Raw genomic sequence first — 18,728 nt, forward strand, 5'->3', positions numbered from 1 at the left:
CTACATCAAAAAAATCCTCAGGCCACCACCTTGACCATTTTAATGTAGTTCAATGATCCTACTGTGCATACTTCAAAACATTCAAATTAGAGTGGACTGAAAACAATGAGATTATCAATCTACACAAAGGCTTGTTATCACTTTGCCATCAATGTCAGGCACTGTAAACTCATTTATTAAGTTTTGAAACATCATAAACACTGTGCTGACACACATACAATTCCAGCACTAAAGAGGCTGAAACAGAAGCTCAAAGCCAGTCTTGGCTACATGGCTACACAATAAGTTTATGTCAACTTAAGCTGCACAACAAGAACATCAATAATTGGGAGAAACATAAAACTTAAAACCTCTACATCTTCAGAAATATCTCCCAACAATATATACCTACCTGTAATTCTATCAGGTAACTTCAAAAACACCACTAAGCCCAGCAAAGGATACAAACACTTCAAAGCCATTAACCAAAATCACCACACCAAGAATATAAGACTACCCTATAAAGTACAGGCCACCCACAGTAAGCTCTCCCTACCATCTTAGAAAGGCCATGTCAGCAGGTGATGCAGTTTAAGCAAAGACCTTGGCATCTGACTGGATTACATCACTGTCTGGCTATGCTCACTAGCAGCACTCACATCACGTCAGTTCAGTCTAACCTACTATGAAAATATAGACAAGTGATAAATTAGTAAACTACCATCCAAAGACCAGATGAGCACCTATGCCTGTTACAGCCACAGTAGGTTAAGTAATTACTATACAACACAATGGTCAGGCTACACCTCACCAACCCAACCAAGGTACTCTCAAGCTGATTCTTCCTCAATGTCACCAAAACTTTTTATACAGCATATGAGCAACCAAGTATTAAAACTGTAGGAGAGCAAATTTCTTTCTTTTCTTTTTTAAGATAGTCTCACACTTTGTAGCCCAGATTAACCTGAACTCATTACATGTATCAGTCTGGCCTCCAATTTGCTGCCATCCTCCTGCCTCTGCCTTCCCAAGTGCTGGGATTACAGGCATGCACCAATATGTCCCATTTAAATGCACTAATGCAGTTCATAAATTGATATTCCTTATTAGAGCAGAAGCAGTGTAATCAAAGCCCATTCCTTTAAAGCCCAACAGGCAGATCTGAACCTAAGGTGACACACATACTCAGTTCTGAACAAATCATTTCTTCTCTTTGTATTTGTCTTACTCACAAAATGGGAGGTCTTGAAACTAAATCATTACTTCTCAATCTAACAATTAATTCCTATATTTTTAAGAAATAAGAAAATAGCTGGACAGTGGCGGCCCATGCCTTTAATCCCAGGCATGGGAGGCAGAGGCAGATCTTTCTAGTCTGGTCTACAAAGTGAGTTTCAAGACAGCCAGGGCTGTTACAAAGAGAAAGACTGCCTCAAAACAAACAAACAAAAACGGGGGGGGGGGGGGGGGGGAGGGCAAGGGAGGAGTAGATACTGTCTGCAGAAATGATACCTAAAGTTTTCCTCTGGCCTCCAAGTGTTCACACTCAAAAAAGGCTTGACCTCACTTGTGCAATTTAAACTTCCTTATGGGGCTAAAGAGATGATGGATCAGTGGTTGAGAGCAGTTGCTTCTCTTCCACAGGACCTGAGACTGAGTTCAATTCCTAATACCCATAAAGGGTGACAAACAACTATCTGTAAATCTAATTCCAGTAAATCAATATCTCCTCATCACTGACAGTACCCACACAATGAAGATGCCCATGTGCACAAGCACGTAAGCACACAAAAATAAATTTAAAAAATAAACTATTATATGACACAGCTATCAATGGTTGCATCAAGACGGGGGAAGGGGTGCTTCAGAACATAAGATTTTATAGGTGTACCATAGATGCTCAACTCCATGAATGCACTCAAACTGAAAAGAACATGCTTTACATAAGTCTAAGTCTGTATCTGCCAGCACTGCTTTGAAGAGATTTATCATCTGCACATGCTCTTGTTTGTTGAGACAAGGTTTCACTGCGAAGCCTTGACTGGCCTGGAACTCACAGAGATCTGCCCAGAGTAATGGAATTAAAACCATGTGCCTCCACACCTGGCATTTACCATGCTTTATTTATCAAACATACCCAAACATTTTCATTTGGGCTTCACAACAATCTAGTTATGTTTTTCAATTTTCACACAGTACTAACTAACCCAGTGTTACAGTTAGGAAGCCACTAGGCCAGCATTCAGAATGCCACTGCCTTCATGCATGCTGCTGCTTTCCAGCTCATCAGAACCAAAGCTTACACTCCATGAGAAGCTACCATGGCAGCTACTGTTTTAAACACTACAGGACCTGGTATGTGCAAGCAGCTCTTATACTTTCTCATGCCTGACCCTTGACTTAAGGAATAAACCTCATTTATTAATATTTTCCATGAATCATTTATAGTTGAAGACAACACTGTAAGAAATGAACTAACTCAACCTCAACAGTGTAATAAATGTGTATGACACAGGATTTGTTTTGGGGGTCTGGTTATAATGTGTTCTTAGCAAAAGAATGGGAGAAGAATAAAATACAACAGAGGAGTCAGAATAAAACACAGACAAAAACAAGGGATACTTTCACAGCAAGCTGGCCAGCAAACTTAGAGCATCTCTGTAAACATTCATTTATTTTATATTTTGGGGTGTGTATGTATACGCACAAAGAGTTCAGAGGATAACCTGCAGGTGCTTGCTCTCTCCTATCTAATGATAAGACTCAAGTTGTCAGGCATAGTGCATGGGGTTATCTACTGAGCCATCTCACTTGCCTCAGAGGATCATTCCTAAGCTTTCACAACCACTCAGTGGAAACCAGCCACACAGAAACCTACTAATGTTCTGAAGATCTGAACAGGACACTCACTCATGAAGTGTTGTTCATTAGGGATAAGTGGATGAACAAATGTGGTATAGAAACATATAATAGGATATAACAGACTTTAAAAGGAAATCAATTTTGAGATAAGCTACACTGTAAATGAACCATGATGACATGAGGCTTCAAGCCAGTCACAAAGCACGACTGTATTGCACTAACATGTGGCATTCACAGCTGCTGCCAGCGGCAGTGGAGAAAATAGGCAGCCCAATAAACACTGAGCTTCACACTGGAAAGGTGACACTTATGGAGCTGTATGGTGTTGATGGTTGCAAACACCTCTTAGCAGTAAGTGAAGAGCTGAAGAAACTGAAAACAATTCCTCCTACATCTATAAGAAAACTTAGGTCACAGAGCCAACTGCTGCTCCCCAGAAAAGTGGGAAGGCAGTAAAGCAGATACAAAGGATCACAACTAACCAGCAGAGAAAGGTAAACAAGTATGAACACTATATAAACTATGAGGGCCTGGAATGCACAACTGTGAGGATTAAAAACTCCAGGAGGGTCCCTGTGATGAGAGCCATCTGAAATGTATTTTTAGGGGTACAGACTAACCAATAAACTTAAGACCTAGTCCCAAGGACTATATATTGAGGTTCAGTCCCTATAATTTACACTAATACAGCCCAAGATTCATTCATCAAGCTTCCTTTACCCTGCACATCATCACATTCTCTCTCTCTCTACCTTTCAACAAAAAACAATCACAGAGCACACTACGAAGAAAGAAAGAAAAAATCCACAGGACTGAACATGCCTCAGAAATAGAGTAAAACATGAAAGAATGAAGAAATTATAAGACCAGAAAAATGTTAAGTCCATGATTAATTTCAGGTATTTAGTAGAAAATGATAGACAGCATCCATGAGCAGAAAGAAATGTCAGCAGGAGAAAAGAAACTCTGAAAACTAAAAAGAGCCAGCAGTGGTGGCACACACCTTTAATCCCAGCACTCAAGAAGCAGAGGCAGGTGGATCTCTGTCCAGGACTACACAGAGAAACCATGTCTCAAAAAACAAAAACACTTAAAAGAAACACCAGCTAGGCAAGGTACTGCACACCTCCTCGCATTCTGTTAAGTGAAGACAGAAGGATAAGAAAATGACCAGGACAGGATCAAGTGGTTACTCCTCCTGCCATCTGTGAGTCACAGCACTGCTCCTGCTAGTATGAAAGCCTGGAAAAGTAGTGGTGGAAAGAGGCCGCCAGCTCTAGAATTCATAGAACCTGCCACTGCAATGTCATATATAAACTCCATCACATCACTGTCTCTGGTACCACTCTTGTTCCAGATCATCTTTTTAAAATGTTAGTCAAGGAGGGAGAGGGAAAAAGATCTTTTAATGGAAAGAAATAAATATGATTTTGTATAGCAATCACAAAACTTAATTTAAAAAACCAATCTGCTGGTAAAGTGCTTGCTACATAAAGCATGAGGCTGAGTTTGACATCCAAAATTTACGTATCATAAGAGCTCGATGTGGTGGCATGTACCTATAAACTAAAGTGGAGACAGGGATCTCTGTGGGTCACTGGCTAGCCAGTTTAGCCTACTTGGCAAGATCCAAGCCAAAAAAAAATCATGTCTCAAGAAAAAAGGAAGGAAATGCCCTTCAGGCTTGCTTGCCTACAGCCACTCAGTGGTAGTGCTGAGAGTCCAGTAAAGACCCAAATATGTGGCACATGAAGACACTGCTGAAACATATTACAGAACTACACTTAGGGGAAGAAGATTCCCAATAAAGAATCCGCAGACTTGAAAAGAACAGTACTTATTAAAAACCATGATGAAAGTTGGGGAGACAGCTCAGTTCTAGAGAGTGCCCACTTAGTGTGTGAGGACCCATGCTATTATTCTCCAGTACAGGGGGCAGGAGGGGTAGAAAATCTCAAGTCAGTCCCAAAAATAAAGTTTTGCAGGGCATGGTGTTGCATGCCTTTACTCCCAGCACTCAGGAGGCAGAGGCAGGTACATCTCTGAGTTACAGCTCAGCCTGGCCTACAGACGAGCCCCAGGTCAGCCAGGGCTACACATAGAAACCCTGTCTAGGAAAATTAAAAAGAAAAAGAAAAAGACAGAAAGAAATTAAAGTCAGACAATGAATGAAATTCAGAATGTACAAAGTTGGATCATTAAGAACAAAGATAGAACTGAATGAAAAAAATAACCAAATGATGACACAGATAAAAACACAGAAAATATGAGAGAGCATGGAAAACTGAACATGTTGGTATAGGGTGAACAGCAGTTTTGGCAGGAGCCTGCAATTCCATTACTGGGAAGGCTGAGGAAGGAGGATCCAGCTTTAGTCTATTTTAAACTATACAAGGAGACCTGTCTCAATCACAAAAAGTCAAGTTCCACTGACCAGTAGAAGTAGTAGTCCTAACAACAGCCCCATACAACAGACTCGATAAAAGATCAAAGGAAATACAGGACTGGGAGATGGCTCAAATAATGAACTGTTTACCAAACAAGCACTAGGAACCAAGTTCAAATACCCAGCAAATGCCTATTATCCCACAGCTAGAGAGGAAGAAGTAGGAAGATGCCTGGGATTGCTGGGCCAGTCAGTACAGATTCAGTGGAAAGATTGTCTCACAATATAAGGTGGGGAAGCAATTAAGGAAGACATCCAAAGCCAACCTTTGACCTACACACACACACACACACACACACACACACACACACACACACACACACCACACACACAGAGTATTGGTTCTGATACATACTAAAACATGGGAAAACCTTGAAATATGCTAAATGAAGAAGCCAGTCACAAAAGATTATGTACAACTACTCACATAAATGTCCAGACCACATAGTAGATAATGAAAATACTCTTAATTTAGACTGGTGATTATTACGCAATTCTATAATATATCAATATTATATACTTTAGATAATGTATTTTGCATTGTTTGTACTTCTTCCTCTCTCCTCCTAGTCTCCTAGTCCCACCTATCTTGCTTTCCTATTGGCCAACAGTGCTTTATTCATTAACCAATACGAGAAACACGTTTACAGAATGACATCTCCCATCAAAAAGCCACAGCATTCAAGGAAGGTTCTCACAGCACTTTCCCTTGCCTTCAGTCACCACCCTTGCCTGGTTCCTCCCTCCTTCCATCAGTGCACTTGCTCAACATGCCCTCAATGCCATCTAAACACAGAGGACTCACACTGATATGAAGCCCAGGTTTTCTCTTCTCTAAATTCTAAATGCTGTGTGCTCTCTTAAAGTGTCCTGACTCAACAAGCCCAAATCCACCTCCTGTTGTGGCCTTTACAACCTGCTTCTGCAGTCTTCCTCTTCCTGTAGCAAGCAAAAGTACCTACTTTCATCCTTTACCTCTCTTACATCCATATCCAGCTAGCCTTGTCTGCTTCACTCTAAGAAAGATCCAGAGTCCAACCACTTCTCAATACCACTCCTGGTTCCCTTTAGCCCAAGCTGCCATGACTACTTTGCTGGATCACTGTCATAGACTTCTAAACACCTCCTGCCAGCTGCACAGGGGCAACTATTCTTAACTTATCTGCATAGGACCTTTGAGAAACCAAATCATATTATATTTCTGGCTCAAAAAGACCTATCTTACCACTGCCCCTACAGCTCTTCCCTCAAAACACAACAGGCATATCCTACTTGATAGCACCTCATGCATGCTCGACTCTCTACCTATATACAATGATGCCCCCACATACCCATGGCCTCTTGCCTTGACCTTTCTTTCATCTTCTAGGTAAAGAGCCCTTCTCAGGTAGGCCTCATCTGAATACTGTCTTTCAGTTCAAAAACAACCCACCACTTTCTCTTCTGCTAGCTCTTATCAGTATCCAGATGGCTACTATGCAGTTTACTATCTGTAACTGCCTTCCTGACACTAAAATTGTGCTCTGCTCATTACTAAGCATTTGGAAAACAAAATAGATATTGAGAACAATATTAAAAGAGAGATGTCACAGAATAAAGATTCAATTTATACAATTTAGTGACAAGCAAAAATTAAATCACATTGTTTAAGGAGATTCACAGATTTTAACATATAAGTAAAGGAATAAAATGCCTTGAGGTCAGAGAGAAGAAAGTGGTCAGGTAGTTCTTACAGGATTTCTGAAACTGGCTACTAACAGTTTTACTTTCAGTTCTAATTTTTCTTATTTGTACCATCACGATACATACTTTCTATAAGAACTCCTTAGACTTAAAAACTAGATGTGAATGGGTATTGCAGGCTACAGCACGAAAGTGATCCCAGCCCACCACTTACTTTCAAAGCAAAACTCTGAAGGCACACAACCACCTTTGCTAGCCACATTCTGACTGTGGCTATTTTCACACACAATAGCTGAGGAGCTGTAGAGACTAAAATAACTTGCCAAATGACCCTTTATAGAAAATATTGACCTATCTTAATAGAACTATGAAATCATAATGTAAAATTTGTGAAAATGAGTGTAAAAACCAAAGACTGCTTGATGAATGTATAACTAGTTTGCTCCTGTATAGAGGCTTTGGAGGAATAATTTTGAGAAAAATAAAAAATGTACACATCCTCATGTTAGAGTCAACTTTTCCTACAAATCCAAAAATTCTAGGAAGCAAGACTCTATGGACAAGCTTGTATGTTGAAGAAAAACCAAAGACTGCATCCATCACCTCCCAACATGGACTAATCCTTCAAGGCACATGTGCTTATCCACAGCATGTTGAAAAGCATATAGCTCAGCCAGGCGGTGGTAGCTCACAGGCAGATCTCTTAGTTCGAGGCCAGCCTGGTCTACAGAGCAAGTTCCAGAACAGCCAGGGCTACACAGAGAAACCCTATCTTAGAAAAAAAGAAAAAGAAAAACATATAGAGCTGTATTTATTTATATGGTTCTGAGAGCCAGTAAGAAAGAGATTTTCTTTCTTCCTTCCTTCCTTTTGTTTGTTTTTTGAGACAGGGTTTTTCTGTGTAGCTTTAGAGCCTGTCCTGGAACTAGCTCTTGTAGCCCAGGCTGATCTCGAACTCACAGAGATCCACCTACCTTGGCTGGGATTAAAGGTATGCGCCACGACTGCCTGACAAGAAAGAGATTTTCAATTTTATTTATTTGTGTGTGTCAGTGTGTAGTGTATGCATATGAGTAAAGTGCCTACAGAGATCAGAAGCAGGTGTCACAATCTCCTGGAATTGGGAGTGAGCTGCCTGCTTACAGGTGCTGGAAATAGAATTCCAGTCCTCTGGAAGAACAGTACATGCCCTTGACTATGAGCCATCCCTCCAGACCCGAAATAGATTTTAAAGATAAATGTTTTAGAAATCATACTTCAAGTCAGGTGGTGGTGGTTCACACCTTTAATCCCAGTACTTGGGAGGCAGAGGCAGGCAGATCTCTATAAGAGGCCCTGCTTAATCTACAGCCAAGGCTACACAGAAAAACCCTAAGGAGTATGGGGGAAAGAAATCATACTTCAAACCCTCAAATTTATGCTCTCTACTTAAGCTAGAGAAAGGATATTACATTTATATGTATGTTTATCTACATGTAAAAAAACATGTAATGTAATCATAGTTTAAAGGGAAAAAAACTTACAAATAAATACTCCAAAATTTCCCTCAACAAAATCCCCACCAGTCAGAATTTCTGCAGAGTCTCTGGTAGACAAGAGCACACATGTTCCTTCAGGGGTCACGATGGCCTTGACAAGCTGCTTCTGTACACAGTTCTACTGTCAGAACAAAGAAGAGTGACCAGAATGGCAAGTATGACTATACTCAGGCAGGCACTGTACTGAAGCCAACACTATTCACTCACAGGTAGGGGACAAAAGAGCAGAGAAAAAGACCAGTACTAGATTCACAGCTGGAAAACTGCACATGCCAGAACACAAGGTTTATGCATCCTTGACCACAATACATTCTGAACTGAGGACAAATGTCAAGCCCTGCATGAGAAACCAAGTATTATAACACATAGCAGGTGCCAAATGCATAGGTGCTGAACCCACCCGAAAGTTACATTAATCAGAAAGAACTATAACTCAGCTACTTAGGAGGCTAAGGCAAGAGTGTTATAAGTTCGAGGCCAGCATGAGCTTCATAGCAAGATCCTGCCTAAATAAATAAAAAGTATTTTAGTCCAGAATATGTTATCTTCAAGAAAACATTTAATTGCTACTTGACCTTCTGGCCAAGACCAAGTGCATTAAGCACTCTAAAACAAAGTCAGCATCAGGTAACTGTAAGGTATAAGTAATCAAAAGCCCCCACTGGGGCAAATTCAGCTCTACCAAGCTCATGATGTACAGATAAAAGAAGAAAGAAGCCTCTACAAGCTTAAGTTTAACCAATTGCCTCCTTTTTTTTGTTGTTTTTTTTTTTGTTTGTTTTGTTTTGTTTTTCTTTTATTTTTTGGGTTGTTTGTTTGTTTTTTATTTTTGCAGACAGGGTGTCTCTGTGGCTTTAGAGGCTGTTCTGGAACTAGCTCTTGTAGACCAGGCTGGTCTTGAACTCACAGCCTGCCTCTGTCTCCTGAGTGCTGGGATCAAAGGTGTGCACCTCCACCACCCAGCACCAATTGCCCTCTTAATTGCCATTTCAACTGGTATCCAGATATCAGTCTCCGAGCTTTCAAAACCTGAAATAAACTGATCACTGTTCCAGTAAAGGGGAAAAGAACTTTCTTAAAAACTAACCAAAGGTGCTTGCTTTGGCAGCACACATACCAAAACTGGAACAATACAGTAACCATTCTGGCCCCTTTGGAGCATTCCATATTTCCAGACTATGGCTCCAGATCCTGAGGCCATCAGAGTCAGCAAAGTTGAAGAGAAAAGAGGTAATTCAGCAGCATGTGGCCCAAATCCTGCAAGATAATTATTTTGGAGTTACGTGGATGGAAGCCTTTGTAAAACTGGTGCCCCAGGTAAATGAAACTGAGACTTAGGTCATAAAAGACTTGACTAAAGTCTTGGTGAAAGAGAAGCTAAAAATGTTGAGAAAAGAATTACTAGAGCTCTTGGAGCTGACATAAGACCTGAAAGTCAAGTTGACAGAAGTAAAGGATATGTTAGAGCCGTTGTAACAGTTGTGGAGAAAGAGATCATTCAATCTTCGAAAAGGAAACTGATAACTGATGACTAAGTAAAATCTCTACTTGAACTACTGCTTCAATATTAGTTTTTATTTGATTTTGAAAGCCAGGAGAGTCCCTGTAAGTGGACATCTTGTCATTGAAAGGCTTGTTACCTACAGAAATATGAACAATCTATCAGTTGTGGATCAACCTGACACTTGCAAAAACTGTCCTCTGAAATCTATCACAACTCATAGTCAAGGAAGTTGCTGTAAACAAAGAACTGGATCCAAAAGCAAAAATAACTAAAACCTAGCCAAAGACTGTTTCACAAACTTCTGCTCCTGCTGTTAATCTGATTCTGATGAGCTGCACTAATACTATAAGGAAATAAAAGGCAAAAAACTGAGAACAATGCTGAAGAAAAGGATCTCAACAATCAAAATATAAAAAGACAGCCATTACCTACCAGATTGCTAAAAATAGGGGACTTAAACCTAGGAAAAAAGAAAATGAACAAAAATCCCACAGTAAATAGGGAAAAGTTAAGAAGAGGCAAAATTCGAAGATGTGGCTAGGTTCATGAGTACCAATTGTATAGTGGTGAACTATCTGGCATTTGTGCTAGAGTTAAAAAGCGTATCAAGCTTAAGTAAAGTTGTTCCTTCACCTAGTTTTGGGCAATTATTTTAGATCAATGAAAGTATTTTAAACTGTACAGAATGAGTTTCAGAACAGCCAAAGCTACACAGAGAAATCCAGTCTCCCTAATCCACCCCCAAAAAGTATTTAAAAAACAAAACAAAACCTCATATTACATTTATTTCTTTGTTGTGTAAGGGAGAGAGACAACCACAGTGCCAAGGAATATGTTTAGAGATAAGAGTTGTCCTTCCACTATGTGAGTCCTGAAGAGTAAACTCAGGGTGAGGCTTGTCAGGAAGTGCTTTTACAGAGCCACCTAACAGGATCCCTAAGGTGTCAGTCTAGGTCCCCACACTTGTAGCACTACTCATTACAAGGACCATGCTCTAAGTGTTTAGCAAGAACCTACAGGAATTTGGCAAGCTGAGGAAGGAGCCTTTAACTTTATCTCAACTTAAGGGCTAATCTGGGCCACAGCACAAGACCCTGTATCAAAATTGGGGTGCAGGTGAGTTTAAGAACAGAGAAATAAAAGACAGAAAGGGAAAAAACATACAGAATCTAGGGGAAGACTTGATGAGCCTGGAAGCAGGGGGTGGGGTGGAGGTTTCAAGCAGTAAACTGGCCACAGCAGGGCCTGTCTACATTCATATTTATTACAGGAACTCAGTGAAGTGCTGCATATGTGTGGCAAATTCAAATTTGGCTTTTTAGAAATTTCTGGAATTATTATTATTATTATTATTATTATTATTATTATTATTATTGGTTTTTCAAGACATGGTTTCTTTGTGAAACAGCCCTAACTGTCCTAGAACTGCTGGCCTCGGACTCACAGAGATCCACCCGCCTCTGCCTCCCAAGTGCTGGGATTAAAGGCATGTGCCACCACTGCCCAACCCATGAACTTTCTGGAATTTAATACATTTAATCCATGCTGTGTGAATCCACAGATGTGGAGCCCAAGGATATAGAGGGCTGAGTATGTAATACTAACACGCTTTGTTAACTGACTTTGTAATTGCCAACTCTAGATTTCAAGTCCTTAAGGGCTGTTCATCAATGAATCCCTAATACATTTCTGACAAAGAACAGTTTCAATTAGTACAGCATGCTGATCATGAAGACTTGGGGGTTAGAGAAATGGCTCAATGGTTAAGAGCACTTGCTACTCTTGTAGATGACCTGGGTTTAGTTCCCAACACTTATATAGTTGCTCACAAATGTCTGTAACTGCAGTTCTAAGGGATCCAATGGCTTCTGTGGGCATAGCATGTACATGGTACACATACATGCTGGCAAACATTCATGCAGAAAATGAACCCAAAAATTATTTAGGAAGATCAGAAGTAGATGGAGGTGGGCATGGTGGCTCCTGACTATAATCTCAGCACTTGGAAGGTAGAAACAGGGAGAATGGTATGTTCAATGCTAGCCTGGGCTACATGGCAAGAGCCTGTTTCTAAACCTGGGGAGGGGTGGGGGGGGTGGTAGTAATAGATGATGGGAACAATATAATGGTTGTTAGTGATGTGGGTAGGGTGACTGCAGTCCTCAGCACAAACACAGGGTAAGGGGTAAGGTTCAGGACAGAAGTCAGAAAGCATCTCCATGACTCCTGTCTTATAATGTATGCAGACAATGCCATTTAGTGCTGAATTAATAGTTTTCCTAACATTCCTCAATTTAATCACTCACATCACACCAACTTTAAGTACAGGCAAGGACCTCTGTTCCTACCTCTATTACCATAACACATCTTTCTAGGAAGAAAGACATTCCTCTGCCTGCATCAGAGTCTAGGACATAGACAACTCCTTTCCAACTGAGCATGGGCACTAAAAGCAGCATACCATATGCTCCCTCCACTTTACCCTCAAACTGATCCAGGGCTAACTCTCTGGGGAAAGGTTTTTGTTTTAAATAGAGGAAGGGGGGTGGAGATCTAAAAACTGACAGTTAATAAGATGATGGCAAAAGATTTTTTTTTTTAATGATAATAAAACTCAAAATGGTATGTTATTTGGCATTGGGGCAAATCCTAACTGGCTGAATTTCAAGCTCAATATGACAATGTATTTTCATGAGGTAAAGGAGGAAAGTTTCAAAGTTGCATTTGCAAAATATATTATTATTTTAAGGCTAAATCCAGGCTTCTGACATGATACATACACACCTTGTCTTCCTGCCACTATATAACCTCCAAGGCAGGATCATATACTGTAGACACAGCTCCCAGCCCACAAAGGTCCTGGAACTTAGCCCTTGAATCTGCACTCTAAAACAGTGTAGGTTCTAAAAAACAGTGGCACTCCAGTACTGTCTAGAAACGTTTATTGACAATACATTCTTGAGCTTGCAAGATGGCTCAGTGGTTAAGGGTACTTGCCAAAAGCCTGATGGCCTGAGTTTGATCCCTGGGACCTGCATGATGGAAGGAAAGAACTGGCTTGCATAAGCTGGCCTCTGGCACCTGTATGTGTGCTGCAGTACATGTACAGCTACAATTATACACGAGAGCTCACTGATACACAACAAAATTTTTGAAAAATCAGTCTCATACCAGCAGTGATGGTGTACATCTTTAATTATAGTACCTGGGAAGCAGAGGCAGGCAGATCTCTGTGAATTTGAGGCCAGCCTAGTCTACAGAGCCAGTTCCAGGACAGCCACAGCTACACAGAGAAACTCTGTCTTGAAAAAACAAAATTCAAATAAGAAATTAGTCTTAATTCCACCACAAATTTCCAGTGGTGAAGTCCAACATCCATGGTTTTAAAATATCCAAAATGATTATTATGTACGTTAATCTATCATGTCAGCACCACTGATATTTAGAGCTGAATGGTGGTAGTAGGGGAACAGTTTACAATCTGTGCCCCATAGGAAGCTTAACAGGAGCTTTGACCTCTACAACATACTGGAGGTGTAACAAAAGGAATGCTTCCTAAGAGGATAAATAGTTGAAAGACCCTCACCTAGAATAAATTTTAAAACCAGGTAGGGGATGAAACTAAGTGCAAACTACTTGCCTAAAATAAGTGAGGCTACAGGTCCAATTCCCAGTACCACAAGCAACTAGAAGGAAAAAAAAAATAACAAAAACAAAAAACCACTTTACCAATTTTTCTCTTTGTGAAGGAGAATTGTTTCATTGAAATAGGGTCTCATTATAGTCAGAACAATGGCCCTGAGCTCCAGCTCCTCCTGCCTCTGCCTCCCAACTGCTGGATTATAGGTATGTGCTACCATGTCCAGCTTTATTAATTATTCATCTCTTTTGTGGTACTATGGATAGATGCCAAAGCCTCATGCATCCTAGGCAAGTGCCTTACAGAGCTAGACTCTCCAAGGCAATCTTTGAGGCAAAGAAATATGCTTCAATTACCCTGATTTCACCAATCCAGCATCTATCTATAAAGAAAGTCAATTGAAATCTTGAGAGTGAACACAAAGCTGCTGAAAGGTCAAGAGGCCTGGTTGGTATTTTGAAGCACATTCTAAGAAAAACAGCTTCTCAGCCTCTACTGCAGCTCAGATTTTGAGGCACAGGACCCAGACCAGAATCCCTGAACAGACAGTTGGAAGGACTTCTTATAATTTGCTCTTCTGAAGTATAGTAAACTGCAAAAATATAGATCAACACTAACCAGTAACATCTGAGATTTCTTATCTATACTACAAACTACAAGATCCAAGTGAATCAGAGAGGCAAACTGAGTATCAGCCCTGGCAAAAACTGTTCTAAGGAAGGCATGCTTGTTTGTTTGTTTGTTTGTTTGTTTGTTTTTTGAGACAGGGTTTCTCAGTATTGCTTCAGAGTTTGTCCTGGAATTTGCTCTGTAGACCAGGCTTGCCTGGAACTCAGAGATCCACTTGCCTCTGCCTTCCGAATGCTGGAACTAAAGGCATGCGCCACCAACACCCAGTGACATGCTTGTTTGTAACAGCACATTTTTCTAGAGGAAACTGACAAAGATTCATCCTAAAGCAGCTAAGCAATCCCCACCTGAAGTCCTCCTTTCAGTGCCATCCATTTTCTGAACAACTATAGACTACTCTTAAGTTAATGAAAACTAGTAAACTCCTTTTGTTTATGTGGGTTATAGCTGGTTGCTTTTTAGTAAGTGCAGTTGGGGAGGGGATCAATATACTATACACAAAAGCTTAAGCATTTTAAAGCAAGCTGTGTACTCAAGTCTACTTAAGATGGAGTTTATCAAAGCACTCTTCCCCACTGCATAAGCCAATCCAAGTCACAAGCAAATACCACCAAGAAGACAAGCCTACTTTCAAGTACCATGGAGAAGGGCACATTGAAAGGCTGATTTCATGTATGACTGACTGACCGAGAGTGAAAGACACTTTGTTAAATATTCTAGACTCTCTGGCCAAACAGTAAGGTGCAGAATAGGTCCCAAAGCACCCACACACAACAGTGATTGGGACTACAATTTCAGTTTCGGATTTTGGAGTGTTGACACAAACTTTACCAGCTTTGCATCCCTAAAGCAAACTGCTACACAAACTGTAAGTTTGATGCTGAAAAGCCATCAGGTTTCACATTGTTTAAATGTTAAGTAAGTTTAACCCACACCTTTGCTGAAACTCTCAAGACTGCAGTCTTTCAATGGCAGTAACAAGCAAGACAAACCCAAGAAATGACCAAATTAGACAAAACACTCTTAAGTGTCATGACTCATTGTTCTAGTACATGTAGGTAATTTAGTGAATTTTCAACCTCATTTCCAGTTCATCTTTTTTTCCAGCCCACCTGATTCTTAAACACATGGCCTTCCTATTTGTACCTAAACATTTTAATTTTAAAATAGGTGTGGCAATACATACCTCTACTCATTGTGCTTGTGAGAAAGATGCAGGAAGATCAAGAATTTAAGGCCATCTTAGCTGAATAGAAAGGTCAAGAATTTCTTAAGCTACAGGAGACCCTATCATCTCAAACAAACAATAAATAAGTAATGAGTCAGGTATAGTGGTGCATGACTTTAATTCTATAAGGCAGAAGCTCTGGCCACAAGGTGAGACCTACCTCAAAAATAACTAAAAAGATCAAGTTGAATTTGGTAATTATGGTCAACACTGAACTGATTCCATGTGCCAAGCATGGTTCTACGTGCTTTGTGTTAACTTATTTACATATATACTCAGTTACAGGTCTAACATGTACATTTGTTGGGACAAATTTATGGAACAGAGTTGTTTTCCCGGGTCACAGGGGCAGCAAAGATAAGTAATTTGCCCAAGGTCACAGGGCTAGAAAGTGGCAAAGCAAGATTTAATTTTCAAGTGACCCAAAAGAAAGTTCAACCACCACTGACTATCCAGGGGACTTGCACCTTGGCACATTTTAGCGGTAGGAAATCTGAAGTCACTTTCTCACTGGCTGCCTCATCTGCAACATGACCTTGAGGACAAAAACCAAGCAAACTTCACTTAATAAGAAAGTGAAACAGTATCCATATTAACAAGTGCTCTGATGGAAGGAAACCCGTCTAAATGCTCCCTCCCCTCCCCGGAAAGCAAAACATAAACAAAGCTCTGAACCAACCTAGAAAGACTATATCAGGTAGGGGGAAATGACAGTAGGTCATGCCATAGAGAAGTCCAGGCTTGGAGCTAATCGGAGTACTCATTCTGTCCCACCTACAACTTTAAGTCCAAGTTCTAAGAAAAGGCAACGAGACTGGAAAGAAAAAACTTCCAAGTTAGCAGTGAACCGAGCTTCTTTAACATGCAGGTACTTGGAGCCACAAAGATAAGCCCTCACCCCAGTTCCAAAACACCAAGGAGTCTCGAGTGCCCCGGTCTGCATTTAAGAGAATCTATGGCAGAGACTGAGGTTACCGCGATGGCCCCGGGAAACTCGGAACTGGTATTCCGATGACTCTGCGGCTAATGCCCAGAAACCCACAAAACTTGTTCCTCGGAAGACGAGAGTGCAACAATGGCCTTCGCGAAGGTCTCCCGACGAGTTGACAAGCTCCGGGAGAACCCGAAAAGTCGCTGGGGAGGCCCTGGCGCGGGAGCAAGAGAGCTCGTTCCGGACCCCCGACTTGGCTGCGCTCCTCGCCTCGCCCGGGCTCCCGCCTAGCCAAACACGGAGAGTCACCTCGGCGTCCAAAGTTCGCCGCCGGCTGGGCTGGCTGCCAACGCGCGACCAGGGCTGACAGGAGCCGGCGATTCGGTCCCAGCCAGGACTGGACGCCGCCTCCCGGGCCGCCAAAGCAGCCGATTCCGGGGGGGAGGGGAGAGGGGCCGGGACGCTCCCTCCCCACGCCGCCCGGACCCGACCACCGCCCCCGTCGGTCGACCGCCCATCCGCGCGGCCCGCGCACCCCGCGCCACCACCCCCTCCCCCAAGTTACCTGGAGGCGCCCACGACCCGCAGCTAGTCACGCTCAGGCGGGAAAAGGGCTCACCGACACCATCAGCGAAGCGCCCAAAATGGCGGACGTATCAAGCAGGCCTTGAGTTACCCCCGCCCTCCCTCCGGACGCCTCGCAGCCAATCACGGGAAAGACACCGCCCCCTTCCCGAAGATAATTGGCCTGCCTCTCCCGCCCCCCACAATCTATTGGACCTCCCAGCGGCTCCCTCTCCTCCACTCCGATTGGCTCTCGCCTCTTGTCAGTCAAACGCGAGAGGTGCATTCTTTTTCCCATGATTTTGACGGATCCGGAACCTCTAGGACCCCGGGGTCTGAGAAACAAGTCAGAAATTGGGAGAAGCTTGGGCTGGGTCCCTCTACGCCTTAGCAACAGCAGTGCCTCGTGTGACGGACTCTTCGAAACACCAATCCGCGTAGTCAATGCTTTTTAAAACAAATGAGCCAAACCAATCCCGGCTGTGTAGCTTTAGATGCGAGGGAACCAATGGGGTAGCACAACAGGCAGTGGGGCAACGGCCGCGGGGGGTGGGGGGGAGAAACCGGTGATGACGTGAGTCACAACAATACCTATGGCGGAAGTTAACTCTGGTTGGGGAATTAGCTCAAATGGTAGAGCGCTCGCTTAGCATGTGAGAGGTAGCGGGATCGATGCCCGCATTCTCCACTTCTCAATTTTATAAAAGATGATCAGTTTAAATTAAGCACTAAAGGAACAACCCTAAAATTGGATCACCTCCTAATGCGTAACAGACTCTTAGAAGATGGGCCCGACCACGCGTTTTGTCGCAGAGAAGAATTTACACATGAATTTCTTCCAAATGCCACTGTCCTACCAATTATACCATACTTTTGTCCCGCCCAAAAGCTGAGGTCATGGACCTCAGGATCCCCATTTGCAAACCTCCCGAAATACCCCCAATTTCCCACTGTCACAGTTAATCTCAGTTGTCAATTCCCCTGGGGAGAATTGAGCTGAGCACGAGCATTCATTCCTCTGTACCAAACTGACTGGATGTGCTGCGACCTGCAGACTGAACCTGCTGCCTTGACTTCCCTGCCACAACAGCTTGTACCCTGGAACTGTGAGACAAAAATGAACCCTTTCTCCCTAAAGTTGCTTTTTTTTTTTTTTTTTTTCAGAATATTTTATCACAGCAAGGTACTAAATGCACCCCTTATGCCCCTATGAATAGCATGCCCTATTCAGAGTGGACAGGAGAGAAGTTCAGGGACACTGCAGCTGGCCATCAAGTCAGAAAGATTTCCCACTCTTGAAAGCCTTTTGTGAAACAGGCCTTTCCCTGCCATTTGACCAAGATGATCAAACTGAGGGACAGACTCTCCTGAGAAGGTAGTATGCCTTAAGACAGGACAGAGCTCCAGATCCCTAGGGTGTTGATGGCAGGGTGTGACGGGGTTTCACAGAGACCCCAGGGTGGGACTTTGGAGCTTCAAGGACAGGAATGGCCAAGGTATGATGGGAGACTGGGTAGCAAAGGTGGCTGAGTCACACAGGCCTGGAGTGACAGTGCTCTCTCCCAGTAGTGACCACAGTGGTTTTGACTGGTCCAGGGATTCACTGGAGCTCAGAGAGCACATAGTGTGTCTCCTGAGTATCTTCTCTGGGCTGCCTCTAAGCATCTATTCCTGGGAAGAGTGAGAGAGCCTAGTCCTGGACTGGAGGAGAAAGGACCTGCCT

General features: G+C 42.3%; 1 protein-coding gene and 1 pseudogene across 7 annotated transcripts in view; one reads left to right on the forward strand and one right to left on the reverse strand.

Moving 5' to 3' along the window:
• The window catches only part of Ppp6r3 (protein phosphatase 6 regulatory subunit 3), a 107,436-nt gene extending 90,284 nt beyond the window's left edge, over window positions 1-17,152 (reverse strand). For 6 of the 7 annotated variants that reach the window (XM_051193515.1, XM_051193514.1, XM_051193513.1 and 3 more), the window contains exon 1: window positions 17,007-17,152. The gene's annotated coding sequence lies outside the window, so the exon portion shown is untranslated. Of the gene's footprint in view, window positions 1-16,750; window positions 16,771-17,006 lie in introns of those variants that run through there. The other variant, XM_051193509.1, reaches the window with a different exon arrangement.
• On the forward strand, window positions 8,595-10,631 carry LOC127227820 (something about silencing protein 10-like; annotated as a pseudogene).
• Window positions 17,153-18,728: the final 1,576 nt, after the last annotated feature.

The sequence above is a fragment of the Phodopus roborovskii genome, unplaced genomic scaffold, assembly GCF_943737965.1.
Source record: "Phodopus roborovskii unplaced genomic scaffold, PHOROB, whole genome shotgun sequence".
In the NCBI taxonomy this organism is placed as follows: domain Eukaryota; kingdom Metazoa; phylum Chordata; class Mammalia; order Rodentia; family Cricetidae; genus Phodopus; species Phodopus roborovskii.